Genomic DNA, 15,685 nt, shown 5'->3' with positions numbered 1-15,685 from the left:
AGAACTATGGCCTACTCTCTCTTAAAATACTCTTTAATACCTTCCATTTGATACACATGTCATACAACCACATTCTAGGGTTACCCTAGGTTCATTTTCCTACATGGTGATTTTCCTTATTTTGTCTCCATAGCTCTCAACTGAGTATGTAATGTTCGGTTACACCCGAACTTAGCCTTCCTTACTTGTTTATTTATAATAATAAATACTAGTAAGTCAAAATGAATCCAAAAAGGTTAAAAAAGGGAAGCGAGCAGATTATTGAAGGGCTACTTGAATGGCATGAAGAAAACGCTTCCTCATCCGTACCTCAAACCAACGCCGAGCTCAATCTTTAAGTACGTTTTTAATTTATTATAATAGAAAAAGCCTTTGAAATATGTTCATTCTTAATACATAGGATTATAACCAAATAAACGTATTTGATATAATGAAACAATGAAAATTCCGCTGATTTTAAATAATTGAATTTAATTGCGCATCACTTGAAAATTTTCATTAGAAACTCATTAGAATTTGACGTTAGAATTCGATTGGAGTTCTAACCCTTTTCTCGATATCGAGAACGAAGTCCCCTTTTTGTCGAGAATGCTATAATTCGCGACAGTTTCGCAAATCGTCCTCTAACCTTCGACCTTAGAGAAATACATTAGAATTCGATTCGTCTTCTAATCGTTTTGGAAAAAAAACTTGGAAAAGGCGGCCACCTATAGAACTAAGGCCCACTCCCTCTTAAAATACTCATTAACTCCTTTCGTTTGATACCCATATTGCACAAACGAATTCTAGAGTCACCCCTGGTCCACCTTTATGGCGATATCTCGAAAAGGGGTCCACCTATAGAACTAAGCCCCACGCCCTTTTAAAATAATCATTAACACCTTTCATTTGATACCCATATCATACAAACAAATTCTAAAGTCACCCCTGGTCCACCTTTATGGCGATATCTCGAAAAGGCGAACACCTATAAAACGAAGGCCCACTCCCTTTTAAAAATACTCATTAACGCCTTTCATTTGATACCCATATCGTACAAACAAAGTCTAGAGTCACCCCTGGTCCACCTTTATTGCGATACCTCGAAAATGCGTCCACCTATAGAACTAAGGCCCACTCCCTCTTAAAATACTCATTAACTCCTTTCGTTTGATGCCCATATTGCACAAACGAATTCTAGAGTCACCCCTGGTCCACCTTTATGACGATATCTCGAAAAGGGGTCCACCTATAGAACTAAGCCCCACGCCCTTTTAAAATAATCATTAACACCTTTCATTTGATACCCATATCATACAAACAAATTCTAAAGTCACCCCTGGTCCACCTTTATGGCGATATCTCGAAAAGGCGAACACCTATAAAACGAAGGCCCACTCCCTTTTAAAATGCTCATTAACACCTTTCATTTGATACCCATATCGTACAAACGCATTCTAAAGTCACCCCTGGTCCATCTTTACGGCGATATCTCGAAAAGGCGTCCGTCTATAGAACTTAGGTCCACGCCCTTTTAAAATACTCATTAATACCTTTCATTTGATACCCATATCGTACAAACGCATTCTAGAGTCAACCCTGATCCACCTTTATGGCTATATCCCTAAATGGCGTCCACCTATAGAACTATGGCCCACTCCCTCATAAAATACTCTTTAATGCCTTTCATTTGATACACATGTCATACAAACACATTCCAGGGTTTCCCTCGGTTCATTTTCCTACATGGTTATTTTCCCTTATGTTGTCACCATAGCTCTCAACTGAGTATGTAATGTTCGGTTACACGCGAACTTAACCTTCCTTACTTATTTCTTTTAAATTTTTTTTTAGTAATTTCATTACAATTGTGAATACAATAATTATTATAGAAATTATGTAAACTGATATAAATATAGTGTTTTTCTTTCTTAAAATTGATATTTCGTTTACTTCATTTAATTGTAGTTCCTTAATTAAGTCTAGAGATAACATTTCTTCCATTTTATTATTTGTTGCCCTTGGCTGTAATATTGCCGGACGGGGGTTCCTTATCGTTATTTCTTTTGAAAAATATATTTTGTTATTTATTTCTATACTTGTGTCGACAAGTTTAATTAAATATGAACCTTGAAGTTCTATACTTTCATTTTCAAATTTTACATTACCATTAAAATGATTTAGAAAAATTATGTCATCTGAAATCATTTCTACTGATTTTACATGTTGGTTATTTATTTTAGTACAATTATTTATTTTACTTTTTAGCAGGTGTACTATGCACGTGTCATTCGTAATATCTTTTACAATATCTCTTGAACAAATTGATTAATTCATATATGATTTACAATTTTCTGTTTTTCCATAAATTTTATTTTCACATGTTAAAATTGACTTATACTCTATTTTATTAATGCTTTCTCCTATTTTTATCGGTCTTATTTCTAAAGCTCTACAGTCGATTTTGTCTGTTGTAGGAAACTTATAACGTAAATAAGACTTTCTTTATTTGAAGCAATTTTTATTTCTGCAAACTCTAATGCTTCGTCTAGATTTATAAAAGGTATATTTTCATTTTCTAAAAAACTTTTCGTTATATCCATTTCCTTATTGGATAAAATGTATGAGTTGACTATATTTGATTTTGCCCAGTGAATGGCATAAGCTATATTAATAAGTTCTTCCTTCAAAATTTCCAACTTGAATTTTATTTGTAATACAATTTCATTATCTATTTCTTTCTCTTCCTTCACTAATTTAGATATTTTATTTATATTTTCAATGCCTTCGTTTATTTTTTCGTAGCTTAATTTATTTATGACAACTTGCCTATTATTATTTTCTAAAACATTATTAATTTTTTCGGTGGGGATTTCAAAGTCGCTGTGGTCTGGATTTCCAGCTATCCATTTCCACGCTGAACCTATGAAGTCTAATGATCTTTTATTGCTATGTTTGACTACCCTAATTCTATCTAGATAAATTTTCGATTGTTTGACAAGTGATATGAGGATTGGCTTTAGGGGATGGTTTGGTAGCTGTTCATTGATTGCTGTCTCTAAGTGATTTATAGTATCGTCATAGTCTTGTAGTTCTATAATATGTATGATTTTAAAGTTTCCTATTTGTAATTTCGCTGGTCCGCAGTCTATTGTTACAAGTTGAGATGACGAGTAGTCCAATATCTGAACTTTCGCGATTATTGGTACGACCATCGCGATCAGTCTAAAAATTGAATAATAAAATTAATTGGAATAATGTGCAATTTATTTTAATTGTTCAAATTTTTTCTGCTATTTATGCCTAATTCCTATAACCGTTTAGGTCATACCTACTCGTAAATTTTTCGAATTTTGATTTCTAGTTTTCCTCTTCTTTATTCCGAAAAAAAATGTTTTTCTTTTTTCGAAAGAGAAAACTTAAAAATCCAATACTAACTTAGATGCAAGTTGATTAAAAAGGAGAAAAGAAAAAACAAAATGGGAAAAATAAAAATTTTTTTTTTTTTGATTTTTCTCTTTCCCTTTTTCCATTTTATTTTTTACTTTTGTTTTATTAGGCTCTTATGAACCACTTTGCCCGATTCTGTTATGACCGTGGATGTCTTGTTTTCCTTAGCTATCTCTTTTTTATAGCGGGGGGTTAGTTTGGTACCGTATCGTTTATTGATTTTAATGTAGATGGTGAGATCTGGGATATAGTCCTTACAGGGTGTCCTATTTTTGTTATGGTATTGCAGATATTTTTCCTGTGTATCTTTCAGTCTCTGTATGTTATTTCGTCTTGCTGCTTCGTATTGTTCAGGTTTAATGTGAATTCTACGTCCGAAAAAGTTTTCTATAGGTTTCTGTCCAGTTGTTGAGTGGATTGAGAAATTGTATTCGTAAATGGCTCTGTCGAGTAATTCTTCAAAGGTCCTATCTATGTTTTCGGCTTTTAAACACCTTAATATTTCTGCAAGGGTTGAATGGAAACGTTCGACCTGTCCATTGGCTTTGCTTGTGTGTGGTGGGGTTTTGTAGATTTTTATTCTCAACTGATCTTCTAGCATGAAAGTTATCGAATGGGAGTTAAGTGACTTTTCATTGTCTATGACTATTGTTTGGGGTACTCCAAATGTGAAAATGATTTGTCGTAAAGGCTCGCGTGTGTCTTCCGTTGATGTATATTTAATTACTCTTGCTTGGGCGTACTTTGAATACTTGTCTATAGAGGTTAGCACCAATTTTTTTTTCGGCTATAAATATGTCTATATGGATGATTTGCCCTGGATATTCGGGAATTGGAGTTGATTTTATTTCGGGTTTGTTTGGATTTCTATCGTATTTGTTTTCGGACCAGATTCTGCACTGTTTGACTAGTTTGTTTATTTTAGCCTGCATTTTGGGGAAGTAAAATTTTTCTATAATTTGTTTTTTATTTTCTATTAAATTCCTATGGGCTCTTTTGTGTTCAATCAAAATTTGTCTTTCTTGTTGTTCGTCCGTTTGTAAGTCCTCTACTTGCGATTGGGTGAATCTAATTTTGAAGGTGTTAAAATGTATGGAGTATAACTTCTGAATTTGGCCCATTATCTCCTCTGAGGTAAATAAGCCGTTGATTACAGACGGGTTTAAATATCGTTGTAACAAATGTCTAAGATCTTCGGTGGCGTAATGTGGTTGAGTGATTGTATGTCTATGGTATGTTGGAAAGGGGATTTTGAAATTATAAGATTTTTGTTGTCCAACAAGTAACCAAATTTGATTTTTAAATACGTTGATTGGAGCTTCTGTTGCTGGTATTAGATTGTGTCCTGAACTGAATTAATTTCTGGAGGTCGGAAGAGGGTGTCGGCTACAATGTTAGTTTTACCCGATTTGTATTTAAGTTCGTGGTCGTATTCCTTCAAAATTGATTTCCATATTTTCAGTTTTGTGTTGTCGTTTTTATTACTTAGAGCGTAGGTGTGGGGTTGGTGGTCCGTCAATATTTTGATTTTGGCTGTGGTAAAGATTATTTCGTAAGGATTTAAGTAACCATATTATTGCCAGAATTTCCTTTTCATTACTGGCGTAGCTTTCCTCCGTCGTTGTTAGCGTCCTTGAAATAAACGTAATCGGCTTACCGTCCTGTTCTAACACTGCACCAATGGCGTGTTTCGAGGCGTCTGTTGTTAGATGGAATTCTTTGTGATAGTTGGGATAGGTCAGTATTACTTCTCTTGAAATTAATGCATTTTTGATTTGGTTAAGTGCTTCTTTTGCTCTGTTGTCTAATTGAATGAGTTTATTTTTTGAGTGATTTTTCGATACTCTTCCATCTTCTCTAAGAAGACTAGTGAGATGTTTGGCTTTTTTAGCATAGTCTTTGATAAATCGTCTATAGTAGCCGGAGAGGCCTAGGAAAGATCTTAAGTCTTTCAGTGTTCGTGGGTATGGAAAGTCAACTATTGCCTTAACTTTAGTGGGGTTTGTAGTGATTCCCTTAGATGAGACAAGAAATCCCAAAAATTCTATTTCCGTTTTAAAGAATTCGCACTTGTCTATCTGTACTTTCATGTTTGCTTCCTGTAGGGTTTCAAAGGCTTCATGGATATTATTGGCATGTGTTTTTTCGTCTTTGCTGAATATGATTATATCATCGATATAAACATAGCAGATTTTTCCTATATGTTTCCTTAAAATGTCATCCAACGTCCTTTGAAAAATGGTAGGAGCATTTTTGTGTCCAAAAGGCAATCGCGTAAACTCATATTTCGCGTTTTTAACTGAAAAAACAGTTTTCTCAATATCAGATTCTTTCAATGGAATCTGGTGGAAACCGCTTTTCAGGGCTATTACTGAAAAGAAGGTATTTTTACCTAGTTGTGCTAAAACTTCATTGATGTCGGGTATTGGATAACGATCAGCTATCGTTATGGCATTGAGTTTCCTATAGTGTATTACTAGTCTGTATTTTTTTTCTAGAGAAGCATCCTGCTTTTTTGGTACAATCCATATGCGCGAGTTATATGGGGACCGTGAAGGTCTTATGATTCCGTCGTCTAACAATTTCTGTATTTGTTTTTCGACTTCTCCTTTTAAGGACATTGGATAGGGGTAGTATTTCGTGTAGATTGGTACTTTCGAGTTCGTCCTAATGGTGGCAACGACTTTGGTGGTATAAGTTAACTTTTAATTGGGGTCAGAGAAGAGGTCAATATTTTTACTAACTAAGAAATTCATTACTTGTTTTTGAAAATTGTTCATGTGTTCCTTTCGGATGTTGATATGTTTGACATCCTGTGAAATAAGCTGTTTAAGTTGTATTTTAATTTAATTATTTATGGTCATGAAACTTTCTTTTGTGTGAATAACTGCTGCTAATTCTTTCAGGCTATCATTTCCGAGTATCGTGTGAAAGGAGACGAGGGAGGGAAGCAGGTTGAACTTTAAATTAACGTTTCGCAAATTGAAAAGGTTGACATATGTGTGATGGGTTATTTCTATTTGTCCTCCTACTGAGTTTGCTAAAAAGTTGCTGTCATTTTGAATTTTCCTTTTCACTAATTGAGGCTGAATGTAATTTTTGTTTGATCCTGTATCTACTAAAATTTTTAAGATTTCTCCACTCTTCGTCCTGCAGCTAAAGTAAGGCAACGAAGAGTTTCTTATTCTAAAAAATGGATATCTGTAAAATCTGTGCTCTCGTAGTTGTGTGGATGGTATTGGGGGTTATCCTGATATTCGGGGATATCAGCATTGTATTGATCGTAGCTGCTGCTTGGGTGAGTGTCTGGTGAATGGTTAACTTCTTCTGGGGTAGTGGTTACGTGGTAATTCCTTTGATGTTTTAAGGGTGGATTTGTAAGGTTCGAGTTGCCTTGCCTTTTACCAGCATACTGCAGGTCAGCTCTATTGGCATAGTTCACGGCATTTGTCCTGATGCTCGGATCGATTTCCATTGGTTCCGGCTTAGGTTGCGGTTTCAGTGCTGTCGGCCTAGGAGGTGGGCTATGATGCAAATTTGGTTGTGGATTGTAATATCCTGGATTGTATCCTTGTAAGTGCTGATATGGTCTTGGGGCGTTGTTCAACCTTTGTTGGTGTTGTTGCGGCTTTACAAATCCTTGTTGCAGTCTTGCAATTACTTGGTCTCGTATTTGTTGTTGAGGTCGAGGTAGGTACGCTAGTTCTGGTTGAAATTCGTGTGGTTTGTAGGTAAAGTTTCGAGGTGGTAGAGGTGGTTTGTAGTCATTATCACTAAATCCATTCTGGTGGTTAGCATGTGTGCTTCTAAATTTTTGATTTTCTAATTTCAAACATAAGTGAAGAGCTTCCCGGAGGTTTTTAGGCTCCTTCATGCCTAGTAGTCGAGGGAGATCGCCGTTAAGGCCTCTAACGAAGGTGTCGAGGGCTTTTATTCTGTAGGTTTCAGTAAGTAGCTTAGTTGACTCTTGGCTGACGTCCATGCAACCAATTTTATTCAGAATCAAGGAGAGATGGGAGTAAACTTTTTGATAAAAGTCTTGAATCGAGAGCCTACCCTGGATTAGACCAGTCGTTTGGTACTCCAATGTACTTAGGTCTCCCTTGTCTGCGTAGTGTGTCGTGAGATACATGGAAATAGCTTTCCAATCTAAGGGAGTATTGTATGATTCTAGCGCTATGTCAGCGCTGCCCACGATTTTGTTCCTAATTACACTTAGGATTCCAAAGTATTTTGGGGTCCCTTTCGTGTGTTCGTAAATTTGAAGAACTCGTTCAACACTCTTCCTCTCAACGATCTCACTACATCGAGGATTTTATCTATTTCTGAGAGATTGTTTCTGTACACTTCGTCTATCGTCTGGTCGCTAATGGGTGTTTGTTGCGTTTCAGTCCCTATAATGTTCTGTATAATACTTGTTCCTTCGGTATTTAGTACCTGTGTTACTAAACTCCTTATAAGTGTTGTTAGTTCGGGAGAAGGTTGTAAAGTAGGATTAGGATTGGGCTGTGGGTTGGGATTTGGGTTGTTGTTTCCTAACACTTTTGGTCGTATCAAATTGTTTGGGTTTGTCATCCTTCTTCCTTTTTGTTCTAATAGTCGTGTTAATTAATTAATATTTGTATGGAAAAAACACGAAAAAAAGAAAATCTCAGAACTTTTGTCTTTGGCTTGCGGAAAATCTTGTTTTATTTTTCCCAAAGGCTCAGACTTTAATAATAACAAAAAGTTTTTTATCTTTTTAATTAAAAATTCTTAATAACGTTTTTCTTTTTTTTTTTTGAATCAAGGTTTTTGGCGTATGTTCTATATTTTATTTAAAAAAAAAATTTCTTACTTTTAGTTTCACTTATACTACTTGAGTCAGCATCCTAAGGTCCACTTTGCTCGGTGGGGGTTTGCCCGTTTCCCTTTGTACTTCGGTCCTCCTGGCGGCACCCGTGGCTATCTTCTGTCTGGTGTGTGGTCTTTCTGGCACGAGTGGCACTTTGGTTGGGTGGTTTTTAGTGGCAGGCTTGGCCCTGGTTTGGTGGGTTTTAGTGGCACGAGTGGCACTTTGGTTTGATGATTTTTAGTGGCACGATTGGCACTTTGGTTTGGTGATTTTTAGTGGCACTTTTATTTTAAAAGGTTATTTAGTGAAACCTTCAAGTTTTTAGCCTTTTTAATTTTTGGCACTTAAATTATTAAAGTTATTAATTCACACTTTCAAGCTCTTAGCCTTTTGCTTTTCTAAAGCTTTTTTAAGTTTTAAACTTTTAACTTAAAAACTATTTGCTTTTTTTCTTAACTTTTAAAACTATTTAAATTTTAACTTTTAACTAATACTATGCTTTTTTTTAGCTCGGGCGCCATTTATATTGTTTGTTATTTGTAAACCAGACCCGGACACGATAAGATGCAGACTGAAGACTTACTTTGTAAAATTGTCATATTCAAATAATTCGCTACCGCGTTACACAACAAAGACATGCAAGTATTGGTTTTTGCTTGTGCTGAGGTGTGCTAGACTAGTCAGCACTTTAGCGCAAGCAACAGCTTTGTAGCGGATGCGCGTGCAGTGGCTTGTTGTGCTAATTCTTTGAATTAGCTCAACTTCGCTTGTTAAGCAAAATTTAGTCATTTTTGCTCAATGAGAATTTTTATTTATTGATTGCAAAACAGGAAGTGCAAATATTAATAAGGGTTATTATTACTTCAAAATTAATTGGAATTTCATTTACTGTGGGAACCACAAAAAAATTAAAAAGCGTTTTTATAAGGTAGGGAAGAATGTAGCCAAAAAGGTAAGTGAATTTATTATGTGTTAACTAGCACATGCATATTTGTGCTTACACAAACTATTTTGCTTCCAAATGCATTATTTTCTTTAATAAAATACACTTGCACTTTCGATAACAATTTCCCAATTCAAAATACAGTATTACTTACATTTTTCATTCGCCAAGCAAAAAAGCTTTTCTCAAAATTCAGCTCTTTTCCCAACTTTCTTCAAGCTGATATTGCCGCTTCATTTAAGTAACTTAATGACGGAATTCAATGCCAGCGACTATAACAAAGAATGTTACATGTTTCTAATAAATATATTACAAAATGTTTTTCAGTTATCGGTTAATTCTTCTAGCAGTTTATCTAATTGAAAAAGCCGCAACATTCTTTCAATTGTTCACACATTTTCCTTTTTGTTGAAGCTGCTACAAAATCATACCGCTATTAAGAGTTGCCACCTAACTATTATTCATTTGGTACGTACCGAATTGTTTCCTGTATAATTTTTGGATGGTTTTCGGGATCCCGTCAGGGTCATTTCGGACTAAAGATATAGTTTACAAAATAAAACTAAAAAACTCCTATCAAACTAAAAGTGAATATAAACTGTATCAAAATAAAATTATAATAAAATCTAAGGTATTAACAAAAAAGTTCAGTTCAGAGTAAAAAAGCGTAGAGTGCCTTTTACTACTTTTCATAACTTTCCTCTCATAGATAGTTGCCAATAGAAGGATTGTTAAATTTTATTCTACTGCTGCAATATTTACTTTTTGCACTTAAAAAATATTTTTCTATTACTTAATTCGGTTAGCTATTAAACCTTGTTTCTTTTCAGTTTTTAAACTGTTAATTAGAAACGTATAATAGCAAAACGAGCCCAAAAGTCTCGTTCCAAGACGGGCTGAAATGTCAACCAATTTTGAAGTTTATGAAGCACACCGACAACACTGCATAGATTAAACGCTCAATATATATACATTTGTATGTACTTGCTCCGCTCCGCTCATCTACAAGCATACAAACGTATGTACTTACACTCTAAATCAGTTTTGCTGAAAATTACGTCGAAAATAGTAGGCAACACATTACCGACTATTATCGACCTAAAATTACACAACTAATTTTTTAGACATTTTTGTTGATTTTTAAACAAAATAAGTGTAAAATGTTACACAAATTATGTCTAAATTTTGATTACTGTTTGAACATATTATGTTCAATTTTCTGCATTTCTTGTTTAATAAAAACAAATACAAAGATATTTATGTATGTATACATATGCATATATACAGTACCGAGGGAAAGAAAAGTAATCAGCCTATTTTCTAAAGGTATATTTTCATTATATATAATATAGTTAATATAAAATAGGATGATTTCTTTACGATAACACGGTACAATATACTTTTTGAAATTTTATTTTACACTAATATAAGACAAACAAGAATTATAATTACATTTTTAAATGTTCTTAGGAATAAGGAAATACTTTTTCATAAATTTCGTTACAGTTTTGGCCAATTTTGTCATATTAAAGCTTAAAAAATTCAATTTTATCAGGAAAGAAAACTACATATATCTTTTTAGATAAAAATTAATATTCATTTGACAGCGCAAGATTTTTTGTGTTAAATAATAAAAAAAGTAAATGCAATATTTACCGCCTTTGGCAATGATTTACTCAGACTTACTAAGGCTTTATTTAAATATAACTTATGGGAATTTTTTAGATAACTTGGTCTAGTTTTCTAATAAGTGTATTAATTTTTCTTAAATTGTTTATATGCAGTTTTTTTCCTCGCATTTGTGAGGGGTAAAATCAAAAAAAAAATATCTCATTAAGAATTCAAAAGTTTGTGATATTTGCTTAGGGTAAACTACATTAAAAACATAATAGTAGCAGAGCAGCTGTAATACTACATCCATAATATTAAAATCTTTCACCTTAAATGTAATTTCCTTTTCAAACCAAACACAAGCTACGTGGGCACAGCTATCCGGTGGTTATGTCGCTAAGAATTAAAAAATATAAAAAAATAAATTGGAAAAATGTATAACTAAGGTCGTTTTTAGAATGGAAATTTACCAACTATTGATATCCAGGGAGTTGGTTCTTCTATGTCGCTTTTTATTTCTTCGATTATTGATCCAAACTATAAATAATGAACAACGGATCTGTGTATTAGAAAACAACTCTTTCTCTCGGAATCCCTTTTTAATGGGGTGACTTGGGCTGAAATGCACTTCATAATAATTATAATTTCCCACATTTTGAAAACAAACACTTGAACATCTTGACCTTTTCATCTTGGTGGCTGTACAGATGTAAATGATAATTTCTTAAGTTAACAAAACTTTTTTCACAAATTTTACACATAAACATTTTTAACAAATAATACTTTGAACTTAATTGTATTATGCGTATAATAACAGCAACCAGCACCGAATGAATATGCTCCAAAAATTATATAGACAGGTATAATAAATTCTGGAGAAATTAACTTTTTAATTGCTGCTAATTGACGCGCACTTCTACGAATGACAAAATGGTGAGATTCATCAGCTGATTACCTGATATTTAGACACCAATACTTAAAAGTCAACAACATTTGCCCAAATTCAAACACTTTACGTGTAAATTTGTATTATTGCGTAAAATTACGCAAATTGTGATTAAAATTAAACAACATCTGCCTAAATACAAACAATTTAGGTGGGAAATTGGTATTATTGTGGGAAATTAGGCAAATTGGGTTTTTTATTTCGACTAGAGTGAAAATGATTGTGTTTTTAGACAAGGAGCACATTTTCAACAAAAATTTACACCTAAAATGATCCTAAATTTTGGTAAAAAATTTAGAGTGTACATTTACATATATGGATGTAGGTAGGCATGCACGCTTGAACACGGTTCTCCCGAGGTTCTCTGTACGTATTAAACGCCAATCAAGTAAAAACTATTCATTTTTACTATGCATATTTTCTCTCAGGTTAGGTACTGGATGTGCTCAACCGTGCAGTTTTCTTCTAATTTGAGCAAATGTATGTTCTTACAGCCACAGCTGGAATATTTGGGATATTGCTATGCGCACAACGTCAAAATCAAATTACCTAGAACGAAAGGGAATCTCATATCAGTAAGGATAGATTAAAAGTTTTTATATAACCAGAAAAGGGCTCCACAATTAGCTCTTTTCTGAGAGGCCAAAGGCACAAGAGACTCAAGGAAATTTCAGATAATTAGAATCAGGACCTGGTAAAGTAACTTCAAGTGAACCTCCCCCATGCCTATGCATCTTCCGATGGCAGGGGTACCCGAAGATAATTCGCTGTTGCATTTATAGAGAAGCTAAAATTATAACAAGAGATAATTGATTGATGTCACAAAGTAAATTTGACGTGCTACAAAAACAAATAAATGCAGATAACTGTTTAATCCATTATGCGAAGTTCTTGTATCGATGTGCAATTTGAAAAGGGCAAAGTACTGCTAAAACTGCTTTCCCCGAGTAACCAGCGAACGAATCGATATGACTAGGCCTATCCTTCTTTAGCAGCAGTGCCGAGCACCAGTTCCGCGTTGGACAGGAAAATAAACGTTTGATTATCTCCAGTATATCTAATTCTCCCCGATTTTCTGGGCTCAGTAAAAAAAAAAAAAATATTGTTTTTAGCGGACATAAGTAAGTTCTAGATTCTAACAACTGCTCCAACGGCTAAGAATTGTAAACTGAAGGAAGCATACAGTACCGCGAAAGCGTTCTTTTCTCTCTTTTCTACATGGAATTTACACGACAACTTACCATCTAGTATAATTGCTAGCTATTTTGTGATGTACTCTTCTTCTAAGCTTAGTCTTAGTCCAATTAGAGACTTTATACTTTCTAGTAAGAGATTCATTAGAAAACTCATTGTTGGTAGATATATGTCGCTTGCGATGAACCGCCTAAGCAATTATTTGAAGACCATTGCGGCGTAATCATTTTTCAGCTTAGCATGGAGCCGATCCAATTTGTTGAGGCCGGTTTTACTTTAATCAAGTTGAGACTGTCGACGATTGCTCGTTTTTAAACATTGTTGAAAGCCCCTAGGTTCCTATGCCTATATAGGAAGAGTCTTCGAGGACTTTTTCTATACTCATGACCACCGTATGCAATACAGAATCAAATGACTTGCCTTTGGTGTAAGCATCTTGTGCTGAAGAGGGGCTCAAACCCAGCATAAATGAAACCAAACTGCATTCGTATTTGACTATTTGATTGATTATATTTCTGAAACATACTAAGACCCGGTTTTTCAGTTCAAGTTCAACACAGTTTGTCAGTTAAACTACGCTTAAACGCATTCTGCAGTTTTTCAGTATACTTTAACTGAAGTTTAAGTTAAGCTTAAGCGGCCGATCTGGGAGGGTTAAACTCTAGTTAACCTATCAGTTATTTGCGTTCCTTCGAAATGGGGTCGAATATACGCAACAAGCATTTGGGCTTGAGTAAGATTAGTGCTCATGTTGATAACAAGACATACTTCTAAAATCTCAAGAGTTGTTTCGAAACAGTGGCTCAACTCGAGAATCATAGCGTATTCTGCAAAAGAGGGAATTTTTTGGAACAACTTGTTGCGGAGCACGCTACCATTACACCATGGCGGCCGCCTATATAATTTATTTTTGATTAATTACGCTTCATTACTGTTATCAACCAGGTGTTTATTTCTCACAATAAACATCTGTTGGTTTTGATGGTACCACCTTGTGGTATTAAATAATATCTATAAATGCATTCATTATTTTTAATAAACGATTATTAAAAAAGTTTACTAAACATTTCTGTGACGTATTCTCTAACTGTCTGTCGGTTGAAATCATACATGTTAAATTCCAATTAGAATTAGCAATTGATGCAATTGATTTATATTCTCTAATTCATTAAAAATTAGAAATAGTTCAACTAATTTCCATTAGATAATTGAAATTTTTATTCCAATGGTAAATCTAATTGCAATTAGTTGCCATTAGCAAAAAAAAATTGGGTTACCTTTACAATTAGAAATCTAATGACTTCTGCTAATGCAATTAGATATTAAATTAGCTCGAATTAATTGATTGTGATTCGAGCTAATTGAATATCTAATTACATTAGCAGAAGTCAATTAGATTTGTAATTGTAAAGGTAAACCAATTTTTTTTGCTAATGGCAACTAATTGCAATTAGATTTACCATTGGAATAAAAATTTCAATTATCTAATGGGAATTAGTTGAACTAATTCTAATTATTTAATGAATTAGAGAATTTCGCAAATGAAGGTTAATTAGCAATCATTAGCATTATCTAATCATTACTTAACATCTATGGTTGAAATACGTTTTAATAAACTATTTATTGTCAGAATTAAATATTTATTGACTACAATTAATCTATTTATTGTTATCATAAATAGCATAAGTATAAGTAAGTGTTCCAATAAATCTTTAATTGTGAATATAAATAGTTTAATTGTGACAATAAATAGTTTATTAAATGTAATTAATTTACTTATTAAATCAAATTAACACGCGGTAATGACGAACAGTAAGAATAATTCTTCAGTGAAAAGCGAACGAAGCAGCAGTAATCAAAAAAAGGGAAATTAAAGTGACAAATTAAATAGAAAAGTTTAAAGTTAAATTAAAATTGAAGCCATAATTTTAATTATAATAATAAATAAAACAAACAATAATAAAAAAAACATTTGTTTCCTAGAACATTGTTGATAAAATGATTTGTTTCAAATATGCAAAAAAATTTAGTTCTTGTGCTCTTCTTTTTCGGCATTTTAAAACTTGTCATGGCTTAAAGCATTTTAACGAAATTCGTTGTGTCCAGCCATCATGCGGGCAATATTTTGATAATTTTTCAAGGTTCGATTCGAGCTCAAGGCCAGAACAATAATTTTCTGATGATAATTATTGTTATTTTTTAATTTTTCTAAATTTGAAAAATTGTATTTTGTTTTTGGAATAATAGGTAGAAAATTGTTCAGAAAACCTGCCATAGCTGCGCAGATAGATCCATTTCGAAGAGTGCTAAGCCTTCATCATCAGTACGCTTTAGGCATGCTGCGCTAACCATATAGCTATACAGCGGTGGTTTGTTTGACTGGCAAATTTGCTACTTCTATTCCTTTTTACCAACTATATTATTTATTCAGTGTTGCGCCATCTGGTGCAAATCACTGATAATGCTGGATTTTTGTTTATTGTCAATTACTTTGTTTGACATCCCCAAGTGCTCATGGTTTATTAACAATTGTTTTTGTTTTTATCGGCCTATTGATAAATGATTCAAGGTTCGATTCGAGCTCAAGGCCAGAACAATAATTTTTTTCTAATGATAATTATTGTTATTTTTTAATTGGCACAACACTGAATAAATATAGTTGGTAAAAAGGAATAGAAGTAGCAAATTTGCCAGTCAAACAAACCACCGCTGTATAGCTAAATGGTTA

General features: G+C 33.6%; 1 protein-coding gene and 1 long non-coding RNA gene across 4 annotated transcripts in view; one reads left to right on the top strand and one right to left on the bottom strand.

The window, feature by feature from the left end:
- Positions 1 to 15,685, bottom strand: part of LOC137243864 (uncharacterized) — a 48,016-nt gene that overhangs the window by 6,222 nt on the left and 26,109 nt on the right. The window lies entirely within an intron of this gene.
- The window catches only part of Gprk1 (G protein-coupled receptor kinase 1), a 175,560-nt gene that overhangs the window by 142,371 nt on the left and 17,504 nt on the right, over positions 1 to 15,685 (top strand). The window lies entirely within an intron of this gene.

Source organism: Eurosta solidaginis, chromosome 3, assembly GCF_040869045.1.
Source record: "Eurosta solidaginis isolate ZX-2024a chromosome 3, ASM4086904v1, whole genome shotgun sequence".
Classification (NCBI taxonomy): domain Eukaryota; kingdom Metazoa; phylum Arthropoda; class Insecta; order Diptera; family Tephritidae; genus Eurosta; species Eurosta solidaginis.
This window is presented reverse-complemented; position numbering and strand designations above follow the sequence as displayed.